Genomic DNA, 14,996 nt, shown 5'->3' on the forward strand with positions numbered 1-14,996 from the left:
TCTAAGGTGCCACAAGTACTCCTTTTCTTTTTGCGAATACAGACTAACACGGCTGCTACTCTTAAATATTAATGTGAGACAAAAATTTTGTCAGATAGTTTATATAAACTTTTAGGTTGGAAGAGGGAAGGGCTTAAGACTTAAAGATAGTCACTCATTATGGGTCCAACTGGAAAGTATCTCTATCAGGAAAACACCCGTGCTCAAAGTATGTGCTTAAGAGCTTCCCTGAATTTGGATCTGTTATCTGGTGTTACATGATAGGACACTGATATGTGTGATAAAGCTGGTTTTGCAAGGATCAGTGTTTTCCAGACAACAAATAAAAGAAAAGTACTGGCTAAGTGGGGGGAAAGCCATCTGTCTCCCAACGATCCTTTTTTAAGATTGATAATGAAATATCCCCATTCAAAATGATGCTAAAAAGAAGAAAACATCTGGACAAAAAGGAACGCACATCCCATTTGCAGATGTCTGTGAAAGGCTTCGGTCCTCTTGCCTCCTGGTGCAGGGGCTGACAAATTGCTGCAGTCTTGCCAATATCAGACAATGAGCCCATCAGGGAGAGTTTGAAAACACTGGAATGGAATGTCCCACTTGGCTGCCTTGTCATCCATTGTGATTTTTACACACAAAACAAATGGAGGTGATCGTCACTGCCTGCCAGGCTGCAGAAACATATTGCTGTGGTGGTGGTGGGGGGGGCGGGGGGGCTTCAGAGGAAATGGGATGGAATCTGCACTTCAGTTTGACAAGGCATATTTTTTTCCTCTTGAACTGCCTGGAGTGGAAGGCCAAACAATCATAACTCTGAGGGACCGAGGCCCTGGAATTGATTCTGCTTCACAAGCAGAATTTTCTCATTCGAGTAATTCAGTGGCTGCCCAAGACATGTTTTGTTTTCTAAATGGAATTGGTTAAGGCAGAAGGACTCCAAATATAGCCCCCTCCCCTTAAAGTAACAGCAACCTTTACCTTTAAAATCTGAGTGCCTGCGTCTCTTCTGACTTACACCAGTGTAAACTGGGAATAACACCATTAAAACTGGTAGAGCTACGCTGGGTGTATGTGGGAGGAGATTCCGGACCTGAATTTCTAGTGCACATGACACTTCCCTGCTGAGAGAGATTGCCCATTTTTCAGCTCAAAGGATGCAGTGTGTGACTCCCTCCCAGAGTCCAACCCCGCACCTCCTCTCACACCCAAACTCCCTCCCGGAGCCTGCACCCTGCACCCCCTCCTGCAACCCAACCCTCTGCCCCAGCCTGGTGAAAGTGAGTGAGGGTGGGGGAGAGTGAGCGGCGGAGGGAGGGGGGATGGAGTGAGCAGGGGACGACCAGGTGAGCCAGCTTTCTATCTACCTTATAGTCTATTCATCCAATCCATACTTCTTTAACTTGCTGGCAAGAGTACTGTGGGAGATTGTATCAAAAGCTTTGCTAAAGTCAAGGTATATCACGTCCACCACTTTCCCCATAGCCACAGAGCCAGTTATCTCATCATAGAAGGCAATCCTGAGGCCCAATCATCCTAGGAGATCAATAGGAGTTTCAGGCATGTATCTCCTGGCATGATCAGGGGCCTGTGGGCAAGGGGGGTTCAGAAGAGCCTCTTGGTCATGTGCACAAGAAGGGAAAGCACTGTCTCCCCTCTCCCTGCCCCCAGTAAACTTGCACATGGCAACTCACAATTTAGCTCAATGGGTCTATATCTACGTATATATAATGTCTTTTATCCCAAAGGATCTCAGTGACACTTTACAAGCATAGGAGGATCCAGCTATCCATCACTAAAATGCAGCCACCTGTGATCTGATATACAGCAGCTGTTTAAAAGCACACATCAATACCACAAAACAGTTAAGGGGAGGAGCTGAAGAAGAACACTATATCCAATTGCAGCTAAAGTTCACAGTTAGTCAAGATCTTGGTTTTAGATTGCCTTTACAAATGCCGTCCGCTCTAACAGTGTGCTGGGAGAATGGTTCAGTGTCGATTCAGACAGAAGAGTGTCAACTACCACATCATCAGCATTGCTTTGTAAAACACACCTCACTTTTCTAGGAAGGGTGCCAGCCACGTATCTTCTCAATATGACCTTGCTTTGCTTGTGAGATCTGAGAAGGTTAATGTGTGGATTGGGGAAGGAGGGAGGCATTTTTGGGGTCTGTGAATTTTGACAGTCCCTTTTAAAAATGGCTTTCCCTGGAACTTGATTTTAAATAAGCAATACCGGGAAGGTGATGTACAAAGTGTTATTCTGACCTTGAGGACATTTCTAAGAATAGAAAACTGAAAGTCTGCAGAGAATCAGAAGTAGAACTAAAGTGGGAAAAGGAAACTATTCAAGACATACATATAAATTACATAAAAAGGAGGTCACAGGTAATCTTGGGCCTTTAAATTGCTTGACCATTTGAGGATTTCCTGCCTGGCAGGATGACATTAATTGAGTAATACTGAGTACCTGTAAAGAAAAGAACACTCTTTTCATGCAGGACTGGTGGAATTTTAACAGATATACCACCTGAGGTCTGAAGAAGATACAGCATTATCAATAGGCCTCATCTGGGTCTCTGTCAATGTGTGACTGTTGAAATCTACAAGTAATTATCGAAGGTTATTCTGTACATAGCCCAAATTTAGCAAAAGGACCCCAGGGTGTGTGAGCTCATCCCTCACAGGGAGTCTTAGCATGTTTTGAGTCAAGCAATTTGTGCATCCTCTTTGTGTAAGCTTGTAAAAGTCTCAGTATATATTCAAATTACTTGCTTTCAACTGAATTATTCTCTTCTTTTGTAAAAAGGGATCTGATTTACCATGGGATTTATCATGTTTTGCCCTGGTGTGACTCCACTGGAATTATGTTACAAAACTGGTGTAACTGAGTATAGAATCAGGCCCAAGGTCTTTAAAGTTTTATCACCCGCTGTGCACGTGGAAGGAGGCTGTTGCATGCACATATGGCTCCCTCCCCCAATCATGGCGCCATTGTGCAGTAAAGTCAATGGCACAGAGGCATCCAAAATATCTCTTAGTGTTTTCTTCACTCAAGGTAATTACTTTCTGCTGAGATGACAATTCTAAAGGGCTTTCAGAGGTGTCACCAGCATTACAATGAAGCCATGACAGGATGTGTATCCCAGGATACTGGGGCCCACTGCGAGGTGCATAGAAAATCGAAGTGCTTGAGGCTCAAGTGACAAATTGGTGTTACTCTGTTTTGATGTGTGCCAGAGAGCTCTTGTTATTAGGGATTGTGCCTCATTTCAGACATTGTAGGATCCATGCAGCTGGAGCGCTACCATTATGCGGCTTAAATGCTGCTTAGGGCAGAATGCAAAAAGAAGTAGCTGAGTGGGGACAGGTGGGAAAAATATCCAATGAAAAAATAGGGCAACCAAATCCTTTTTTGCACTGATGTGATATTTCCTTTGGCAGCTTTCCCAGGTACTTACATAAGGGATCATTCAGGAAGAAGCATATCAAGAAAGAGGTCCTCATGGTGGGAGAGTGTCCAGGTGGGAATGACGGGGACCCCCTATCAGGTAAGTAATTTGAAACAGGACTGGTCAACATATTTGAGAGTATAGTAAAAACAACACTGCTGCATGGGTGAAGGACTAGATGGGACCTAACTGATCTTTCTCATCTGTAATTTCTGTGCTTCTGTGATTACTGAAAGAAAGTAAGTACCTGCCAAAATGCCAACTCAGCATTTCAGCAAATTGGGAACAGTGTTAGGACTAGAATACATAAATAACGCCTGGTGTTAGAGCAGATAGGAGCAGAGTTTGTGTATACGTGTGCACACGCACGCACGTGCACAAACCAACAGAAAGAATAAGACACTCTTGTGTTTTCCTCTCCTCTCCTCTCCTGTCCATATCTGGGTTGTGACGGGTTGGATCACAGAAACCCCCTTGGGAATTGCCACCTGATGTGCTGAGACTACCTCTAAACCCAGATTCCCTGGCAGCTTGGGACTTCAGTACCTTGCCTGGTTGTGCCAGACACGCTAGCCTGCTACAAACACAGACCCAGGTCTGAACCACGTCATCCAAAAGCTGCAGGCTTAACTGAAGACAGCTTAAGAAGTGCTCCAACACCCAGATACTCAGTTCCCAATGGGGTCCAAACCCCAAATAAATCCATTTTACTCTGTATAAAGCTTATACAGGGTAAACTCATAAATTATTCGTCCTCTATCACACCGATAGAGAGAGATGCACAGCTGTTTGCTCCCCCAGGAATTAATTATTAAGTAACAAGTGATTTTATTAAATATAAAAAATAGGATTTAAGTGGTTTCAAGTAACAACAGACACAACAAAGTAAATTACCAGGCAAAATAAAACAAAAACATGCAAGTCTAAGCCTAATACAGTAAAAAGCTAAATGCAGATAAATCTCACCCTCGGAGGTGTTCCAATAAGCTTCTTTTACAGACTAGACTTCCTTCTAGTCTGGATCCAGCAATTACATGGGGTACAACATCACATGGGTGTCCACAACAAAGTTCTTATCCTTGTCCTTGTCCTTAAGGTCATCAAATAATAGAGTTTATCAAACTCTACTCAGTCAATCAGAATATAGGATTTGTAGCCTCCAGTTTCAAACATAAGTGATCCTGCAAACGGGGAAATTGTCATCATTAGTCCCTTGATTTCTTATTTTGTCAGGGTCATTTTCTCAGGGCTCATTAGACTTCTTTGCTAAGTGATTTTGATAAAGCCAGTTCTCCTTTTTTGACCAATTCCAAGTACTTCTCCTAGATCGATGACCCTGGGCAAGCATTTGTGGAAATGTGCCAGAAGGGCCCCAGAGGGGAAAGTCCTTCTTGCTGTTTTGTTCTGATTTTAGCCCTCAGTCTCTGTGTCACTTCTGACCCATCTCAGCCTATGGTCAATGGCTCCAATGGGCACATACATGATCATGCTGTATCTCTCAGATTCACTTACTGTCTCCTGACCCAGGGCACTGAATTCTCTCTTTGCTTCTCCCTTTGCTCTTGCTTCTTCCTCATCCTCTGTGTCAAGGAAGCATTGAAGCTTCTGTGTGCTATCAGCTTTACCATCCAACCCTGTGGGACAGCCTTAGAGGGTTAGGTTTCAATGCAGATGGATTAAATTGAATCAGAAAGGCACTGTTGATTCTTTAGAGCCAAAGACACTGAGAAAATGGATGTTTGTCCCAGGCCAAGCTGTCCAGGCACTCTGAAGTGTTCATACTATGTACTGCACTGCCCAGGTTAAAGACTTCTTTTCTTTGTATGATTCGATAGCTCTCTTGCCAACAGTCACTCCAATTATCATGTATTATTTTGCTGCTTATGACCTTGGGCCATTGCACGAATTGTGTTCCATTTTCCGGTTCATCTACTTCCTCTCCACCACCTCCGTCACTATATTTTAGTTATTACTTGAGCTTTAAAGCTTGTATCCATATTTCCTAAAAGTCTGTCCATCTCTAATGGTGACGTTACACCCCATATTCTTCATAGAAATATTGTTATGATATGAATATGGCATAACTAAGATTTGTTTTATGCAAGATGGGTCATGTGAGGTATCATTGAAAAGAAAATGATCTACTGAATGTGTTTATCCAATTTTTATGCATGTATCATTTCTGTATCTGAGCTTAGGAATATTGACTTTGTAACAATTACAACTGTGTGTGTATTTGGGGGAACACCCACCAGACAGTAGGCAATCCGCCTGAATGAGCCAGTTAAGAAGGACAATAGAACTTTGAAGATAGTAATCTCCCACCATTCTGAGGAGCTTCCTGGGATGTTGCTTTGACCCTTTAGGGGCATCGGATGATGTCACCTGGTATGGAGTACCACCATGGACACTGCTGGTATTTTTCCATGTGAAACAAAGGGTTCCCACCTTATGTACATTCTATTTAAGGCTGGGGAGTAAGGCGAACAGGACTCTTCTCTGTTGCCTCCCTGTCCAAGAAGGAAGATTGTTAAAAACATCTGAAGGGAAAGGTGGGGGCTGAGTCCAGATTGAGACGGGTCCAGTCTGTAAAGAGAAATAACTGGAACTTGCCTAAAACAACATTTAGGGTGAGAAATTACATTTGCTAGCCTCAAAAGGAAAAGGAGTACTTGTGACACCTTAGAGACTAACAAATTTATTTGAGCATAAGCTTTTGTGAGCTACAGCTCACTTCATCGGATGAAGCTGTAGCTCATGAAAGCTTATGCTCAAATAAATTTGTTAGTCTCTAAGGTGCCACAAGTCCTCCTTTTCTTTTTGCGGATAAAGACTAACATGGCTGCTACTCTGAAATTTGGTAATCTGTTTCTCGAGTGTATTAAGCTTAGTTTGCGTGTTTTGTTTTATTTTCTCAGTAATTTGCTTTGTTCTGTTTGATACCCCTTATAATCACTTAAAATTGACCTTTTGTAGTTAATAAACTTATTTCATGTTTATTTCAAAACCCAGTTTGTGCAATTCATATCTGGGGCGCGAGGCCCAAAAGCTGTGCATATCTCTCTCCACATTGAGGGAGAGGGTGAATTTTTATGAGCTTGCGCTGTGGAGATCTTTCAAAACAGTGCAAGACAATATTATTTTGGGTTTACACTCCAAAGGAGGTGTGCACATGAGTGCTGGGTAAATCCCCGAGCTGAATCTTCCCACACAGAGCTTATTTCAGTCTGTGTCTGCAGCGGGGTGTGGCCCTACCTGTGTGTGTGCTAGAGAAGGCTTGAAGGCCTGGCACAGCTAGGAAACCCAGGCTGGTGGAAGGGGTGGAACCAGTGGGACCCCAGCACATCTGGTGGCACCCCGGATGGGGCGTTCAACCCGTCACACCAATGTTATACATGTCTGAGTACTTTCCCCTCTTCATTTTCACATTCAAATCCTTCCTTAAAACTCACCATCCTCCATGCCATCCTCAATATATGAGCCAATTATTTCAACCTTTGTAGAAATATTGAATCCTCTGTTGCTGAACAACCGTGTCATGTACATGTACTTAGCTGAGTAACTGTGTGATAGTGTTGCTGGTGACTCTTTTCCTTTGTCACCTTAACTCCTGTACTGTTCATTATCCCCATAGGCATTGTCATGTCCAATATCAGATTGTATGCTCTCCAGGGCAAAGATCCTCTCATCCTAGCTGTGCTTTGAGGTGCCTAACACTGTACAATAATAAATAGTAATTAATAAGTAAGGGGTGCATTATTTTGCATGGGAATTTCTGACATAAGTTTGAAGGATTGTTCCAGCAAATACTGTGTGTCATCCATTCATTGATCTCACAGTGATCATTCCCTGTTTTATTTTATTTCTGTTTCACATGCAAAATACTGAGAAAAAGTAAATGTCATCAAACCAAAAGTGACTAGCAATATTAAAAGCCCTTTAAAGGACACACATGCTTTAGTTGATCTGTAGATACTAAATGGGGAAAACATGGGTATGGTGTTACAGTAATGGACGATCAGTGTTGTGTGCGCCTTCACTGGCGACAAAAAGAAGGAGAAAACTGTAAAACATAAGGATGAGACAGATGTCAAGAGTGGCATGTTGACTCATGAATACACAACTGTTCTTCATCCATCAAAGTAAACATTGTACACTGAAGGGCCCCTATCCGTTTCCCATTGAAACTAATGCTGATTACCATGTGCCTGTTCTGAAATGCCTGCAACAAAAGCTTTCGATTTGCCAAATTAAATAGAGCTGGGGATGGGGCACTCCAAGGGGTGTATCACTTTTCCAATGGGTTTCTAAGCAGGAGTTGGATATAACAAGTAATTCTCTTGAGGTTGATTCAACAGTAAAGATGTCCTAAAAGTTTCTGAAGTTGCTGTACACCCAGAAAGATAGCAGAAGATTAGTGGAATTTTGCAAGTACAGCACCGCCATCATCACACATCTGAGATGGTTGCAGGCAGGACGTTTGAAAAAAGTAGCAGAGATTAACCATTTTCAGGTCATTAAAGAAAATTAACTCTGCAAAGTAAATTCAACCCTAGTGTTGTATGTGGCTCCAACACTATTGAAATTAAAGAACATTCTTGTATGCCAGGGATCAATTGGAGCCTAAACCATAGTCGTGATTCACCGATGGGGAGTACTAGAGAGGAAAATGGGAGCATAAGACATCCAAAATACAATTCCACAAGGCACTGTGGTGGCATTTCATAATCAAAATATTTTGGTTTTGTTTTTTTGCCAAAAACTCAAAATTTTCCTCTGAAACTCCCTTAGCCTCCATATTCTGACCAGCTCTTCCTACTCATCTGCTAATGAGGGCAATGTTGTCAGCCAATTCAATGGCTCACACTGCTCTCTCTGTCTCATATTGTCATTTGCTCTTTCTTTGTTGATTGTTTTCATGCATATACAAATAAAAGATGTGGTTGGCTTTTATATGGGAAACATAACGGTTACCAAAAAGATCAATTTTTAGGTACGGTTAGGGGTGGCTGACTCCCTCCTCTGGTCTGACAGCTGATCCATGGAGCAGTGTTGCTGTTGTCACTGTTTCAGAGTAGCAGCCGTGTTAGTCTGTATTCGCAAAAAGAAAAGGAGTACTTGTGGCACCTTAGAGACTAATAAATTTATTTGTGACTATAAGATGGTTGTTTAGTTCATCCCATGTCTTCACAATAAGCCCAGAATTTTCAAAAGTGCTCAGCTCCCAGTTAGGCACCAAAAAAAAAAAAAATTGCCAGTGCACTTTTGAAGACCTGGTCCTTATTTTGGTGCCTAAATGGGAACTGAGGACCTTTTATCATATGGCCGCATGTGTACGGGTGTGTTTTCTACAGCATACTCACATTCCCTCCCCAACACCTCATTCATTAAACTGTTTATTTAATTTCCTGAATAAATACCTTTTAACATCTAGCAAAGGCTGAAATATTACATTTTAGCAGTGGGTTCACATAGGTGGGTTAACAAAAGCCAGCTGAACCATTACATTGCTGAAGCATTGCTTCCACCAGTAATGAGTCTCCATTAGCTAAACAGCAATATTTTAGGAATACAGTAAAAACAGGAGCAGTAATAGACACAGGTTTTTATTCAGGATACTGGGTAAATGGCAATTTTAGTAATACTGTGCACAATTCTTGAGAAATTTGATTATAAATCTATCACCCTGAGCAGTTTCCCCTCCTACAGAAACATCTGGCCATTATTTTTTATTCTTTTATTAAAGCTTCTGTATTTTGTTACTTGTAATCACTTTTATCTACAAGGTCATGCTTCAGCAATGCAGCTGACTATTGTTTTGGAGAGAACATCCCTTAGCTAGCCATAAATATAAATTTCTCCAAATAAAAGGAGCAATAATACATATTCTTTTCAATAGATGTATATATTAATAGCACAACAAAGGCAATGTAGCTCGTTATCTTTAGTGAAAAAATTTTAGGTTTTGAATTCTCATGCAACCAGATGAAATTTCATTTTCTTGCTCCAAAAAAATGGCCTATAATTTCAGAGACTTATAGAGAGATACAAAGAACGGTAGTTAAGATGCTAGTAAATATTTTCTCAGTAGCTTAGACTATTCAGTACAATGCAAATAAAAATAATCAGCTGTAAGATATTTCAAGGACTCATATGCCAGCTTTATTATTTAGATGTACAGCCCAATTGCATTTCAAACTAGCGTCAATGCGGTCATTGAGTTTTAAGGGAGCAGGATTGAGCCCCAATTATAAAAGTACTGTGAATAATTACTAGTGTATATGTTCATTACTGGCCATTACAGAATAGAATTAAAACTAATCCAGTTTGAGCCATAGGTCCTATACAGTTTATAGTAGATTCTTCTGTGCTTTTGAAGCAGATGGCTCTGAGATCTATCCCCTTTGTGAACTTCTGAGTGGTACTGGTGTGCAGCACAGTGACAAAAAAACAGCCAACATGCACAAGATATTTAGGTGCATTGAACTCAACGGGAATTAGGCACCTAAGTATCTTTATGAATCTGGGCTGTAATGTCTTAGCTGGCCACAGATTTGTACTTCTATCACGCCTTCCTTCCTAGGATCTCAGAGCTCTTTGCAAGCATTATTTAATCACGGAGAGGTGGGTAAATATGATTGTGAGAGCCACATGAAACTCAGTGAGGTTGGTTCACTGGAGTTTTTGCAAACCTGATCTTCAGTTTCATCCTGCTGCGTTCTGCTTTGAAGGGAAAACTAGTTGAAACTGTGGAGTTGTTTTTAACCTGATTTCACACTGGAATCATGAAAAATCATTAATCGGTTTCACATTGCTCAAAATCAGGTCTTGATTCCTTCAGAAGTACTGTGAACCTTGTAATGAAACCCTAAACCACATGAGTTCTGTTAGATTTCAGGTTCCATAACTAAAGATTTACATGGGTTGACTACTCATTTGACAGAGGGGAAATTGAGGGACTGAGTGGTTAAGTGACTTGCACAAAGTTACTCAGCAAGTAACCTTGAAATAGAACTCAAGGATTAGATCCCGCTGGATCTCCAAGGGCAGGGGCTGGGAAATGTTGTGAGGCTGACTTTGTATATGTCCCAGGAAATCATCCCTTCTGTGTTTAGCAGTGTGAAGGATGCGGAGTGGCCAGTGACTTCAATAAAGTGACTCTAGATTTACAATGGTAATTGAGAGCAGTTTGGTTCATTATTAGGGCTGTCGATTAATCGCAGTTAACTCACGCGATTAACTCAGTTTAAAAAAAGTAATCACGATTAATCGCTCTGTTAAACAATAGAATACCAGTTGAAATGTATTAAATATTTTTGGATATTTTTCTACATTTTCAAATATATTGATTTCTATTACAACACAGTATTTTTCAAATCACCTCATACAAGTACTGTAGTGCAATCTCTATCATGAAAGTGTAACTTACAAATGTAGATTTTCTTTGTTACATAACTGCATTCAAAAACAAAAACAAAAAAAGTAAAATTTTAGAGCCTACAAGTCCACTGAGTCCTACTTCTTGTTCAGATTATCGCTAAGACAATAAAGTTTATTTCCATTTATGGGAGATACTGCTGCCTGCTTCTTATTTACAATGTCACCTGAAAGTGAGAACAGGCGTTTGCATGGCCCTTTTGTAGCCAGAGCTGCAAGGTATTTACATGCCAGATATGCTAAATATTCATATGCCCCTTCATACTTCAACCACCATTCCAGAGGACATGCTTCCATGCTGATGTTCATTAAAAAAATAGTGCATTAATTAAATTTGTGACTGAACTCCTTTGGAGAGTATTGTATGTCCCCTGCTCTGTTTTCCCACATTCTGCCATATATTTCATGTTATAGCAATCTTGGATGATGACCCAGCACATGTTGTTTGATTTACAAATGCTGTCACTGCAGATTTCACAAAATGCAAAGAAAGTACCAATGTGAGATTTCTAAAAATAGCTACAGCACTTGACCCAAGGTTTAAGAATCTGTAGTGCCATCCAAAATCTGAGAGCGATGAAGTGTGGAGCTTGCTTTCAGAAGTCTTAAAAGAGCAACACTCAGATGCAGAAAGTACAGAATCTGAACCACCAAAAAAGAAAATCAACCTTCTGCTGGTGGCATCTGACTCAGATGAAGAAAATGAACATGCATTGGTCTGCTCTGCTTTGGATCATTATCGAGCAGAACCCGGCATCAGCATGGACGTGTGTCTCCTGGAATGGTGGTTGAAGCATAAAGGGACATATGAATCTTTAGCGCATCTGGCATGTAAATATCTTGTAAAGCTGGTTACAACAGTGCCCTGCGAACGCCTGTTGTCACTTTCAGGTGACACTGTAAACAAGAAGCGGGCAGCATTATCTCCTGCAACTGTAACCAAACTTATTTGTCTGAGCGACTGGCTGAAGTAGGACTGAGTGGACTTGTAGGTTCTGAAGTTTTACATTGTTTTATTTTGAAAGCAGTTATTTTTTGTACATAATTCTACATTTGTAAGTTCAACTTTCATTATAGAGAGACTGCACTATAATGTACTTATATTACATGAATTGAAATATACTATTTCTTTTGTTTTTTATAGGCAAATATTTGTAATCAAACATAAATATAAAGTGAGCACTGTACGCTTTGTATTCGGTTTTGTAATTGAAATCAATATATTTGAAAATGTAGAAAACATCCAAAAATATTTAAATAAATGGTATTCTATTATTGTTTAACAGTGCGATTAATCGCGATTAACTTTTTTAATCGCGCGATTAATCACGATTAATTTTTTTAATCGCTTGACAGCCCTATTCATTATGGTACTTATTCAAAGCCCACTAAAGTCAAGGGGAATTTTCCATTGGCTTTAATACCGTTTAGATCAGGTTCTTTGTTTATTTATACACAAGATAATAATTCAGTATGCTTCTGAATTGCTGATGTTCAGATTAAGCTACACAGAAACAATCAATTTGTTGTTTAAATTAGAATAATCATACAGCGCCTACAGTACACCTTGTCAAGCAAGCCTGAGAAATTAGCACTTGTGCATTGCTGTGCCTTCAAAATCAGGCAACTACTGTAAAGTGAAAAGCATTCACATAAGCTGCCACAATTTCATGTTGCCCACTTCTCCCTGAAATTATCCCCTTGCTATCAGACTCCAAAGGCCAAAATGACCATGCTCTGTAGTTACCTATCATAGAGGCCTTGCACGGGTACGGGGGCAGCTTTCCACAACAGAAGGGAATATATTATGCATTACCTCAGCAAGGTGGCCAGTCTACCATTGAGACTCTAAAGTCGTTTTTGCAATTTGCAATTCCAAATGGCTTCCCCTAGGCACTATTGCCTGCTTTGTGAATTAACTTGAGCAAAGTTATAAGTGCATTGAAGAGGTTTGATTAAGAGTTCATTAGAAGTGTAATTTATGTTGTGTGGGTGTTTGTGTGGAATAGCTGCCTTAAAGTGACTCCTTTGGCACTCAGTGTAACTAAAGAGGATTAGTCAACTCTTTCATTTGGAAGCTGTTCTTTTACCTGTCAAACTGGCCTATTCTTGTCTGCATGGGAGTGGGGGAAGGGAACTGTGAATTTTCAGCTCTCCGTTGTAATGCTCTGACTGCCTTAAACTTGAATTACATGCCAATATCCTGAAAAACTCCAGGCGCAGGATTTCCAAATTCTTGCTTCTCCCAGGCTTCCTTGCTGACCCCTTTCTACAGCGAGGAAAGAATAGAGCACCTGGTGCATTGGAATGTGTTGTGCTGAATTATGGGTGAGGGGGCTTGACACAGTGCCAACTGAATTATTGAGAAGTGCTTTCTCTGCAGTCTGTAGTTGGGGAAGGAGGTGTTTGGGGCCCAATCCCCCTCCCCCCCCATTGCTGAGAACCTCCTGAAAAATGCTAAATGCCCTCAACTCAGAATAAGCCAAGGGGAATTGAGAGTGCTCAGCAACATGCAATATCAGACCCTTGGTTTTAAGCTTGTTGAGGAAGGGATTTAGCTCCAGACTCTCAAAAGGAGTTAGGTGCCTAAAGAACATTGAGTCTATAGCCCTGACTATAATGTACCCAGCACACTATAATGTTGCCATTATACAAATAAAATAAAGGGAGTTAAAAAATCTTCACTACACTCCTAAGCTTCAGTGTGGGACCCTCACCAACATTTCATTGTTTTAAATAGCGGTAGCATCTCCAGCAATTGAAGGGTCTGCCAAATCCCTATAAGGAAACTGACTAATAACAATAACATCTACTGCAGCCATGAGCATGCAGTAACACTGAAAGTTGCTATAGATCAGCTGTGCCCTCTACAAGTGTGTATCACAGTAATCAGTGGGAATTACTCCAAGAGCCCTCTGGAGACATGAGAAATTTCAGCTCAGCAAAACAGAAATACTTGTGTGCTTCCAAAAATCCCGTGTGGACATTTCAGTCCAAAATTACAGGATTAAGCCCATTCCTCAAACCATGATAAATTCAGTTTGGACACAACAGCAAGCAGCAAGATTCTGTTTTAACACAGAATTTACCCATAAAATGCTAGACTAAAAGCAATTCCTGGATTTGTGGTAACACTAGCATCCCTGGAAAACAAAATTAATTCCCTGCAGCATTTGCCGTGCTTATTATGAGACATATTAACACACTTCTACAAGGCGTGGTGAATTTATCGGTGAGAGATCATGGCTGCACTTACAGTTAATTAGAATTGCTAGTATATTAAAAGTCTCAGACTTTTCCTGGATCAATTCACATTAAGCTGCATAATACAAACAGGCAGGGGAAATTTATTTTTATTCACGTTTCCAGAGGTTTGAGGCAAATATTAGTCCCATAGTATGACAAGCACTGAGTGTGCAGACAATGCTGTGCCACCTCCCAGAGCAGAGTGAGCCATAAAAAAGGAAATGCCTGGATGAAAGTACATTGTAATCTTCAGCATTAAATGTAAAAGAGAAATATGACTGGCTGAGCAAATCTACTGACAGTTTCTCTCCAGCCTCCTGCAATTTTCTGTTCTCTTCCCTTTCTACAGATATCGCCCACCTTAGTTATTTTCCTTCCGATTTCTATTCTTTACTTTTTTCTTCTTCTGTTTGGCAATTGCTCTATTCTATTATTTTTTACTGTGGCTTTCCAACTTTAGCTCTTTGTTGTTTTTGTAATGTGCTGGCTGGTGCACATACAGAAAAAATGCCTACTACTGCTGCTAGATCATGGAATTACTCCCTTAGCTTAATGGTAGAGTCTGTACTGTGCTGCTAAAGTCCTGAGTTCTATCGTCAGTGATAATTTGTGATGGGTGAGTTGGTATAGTCAGTTGCTGTTGGTTGTGCCATCTTGGCTGTGCCTACTTATAGAGTTTTCACACAAGTGGGTTTTGTACAGTTGAGAGAGTAAGGGGCATATCACCCAAATTTGGGTGGAGAGGATGAAAAACTGGCAAACCCTAATGAAGGGAATGAAATGGGAGAACTCCACTTGCGTGGCATTGGCTCTCCACTCTCAACCTCAGAAGATCCTCTGCAGGCAATTGTTCTCCTTATTTGCA

At 40.8% G+C, this 14,996-nt stretch overlaps 1 protein-coding gene across 3 annotated transcripts in view; it reads right to left on the reverse strand.

Moving 5' to 3' along the window:
- JAKMIP2 (janus kinase and microtubule interacting protein 2) overlaps positions 1-14,996 on the reverse strand; it is a 105,114-nt gene that overhangs the window by 54,372 nt on the left and 35,746 nt on the right. The window contains exon 2 of one of the 3 annotated variants that reach the window (XM_043490663.1): positions 4,415-4,629. The exons of the other annotated variants lie outside the window; for them this stretch is intronic. The gene's annotated coding sequence lies outside the window, so the exon portion shown is untranslated. The remainder of the gene's footprint in view (positions 1-4,414; positions 4,630-14,996) is intronic. 3 annotated transcript variants of the gene reach the window in all.

Source organism: Dermochelys coriacea, chromosome 8, assembly GCF_009764565.3.
Source record: "Dermochelys coriacea isolate rDerCor1 chromosome 8, rDerCor1.pri.v4, whole genome shotgun sequence".
NCBI classification, from domain to species: Eukaryota; Metazoa; Chordata; order Testudines; family Dermochelyidae; genus Dermochelys; species Dermochelys coriacea.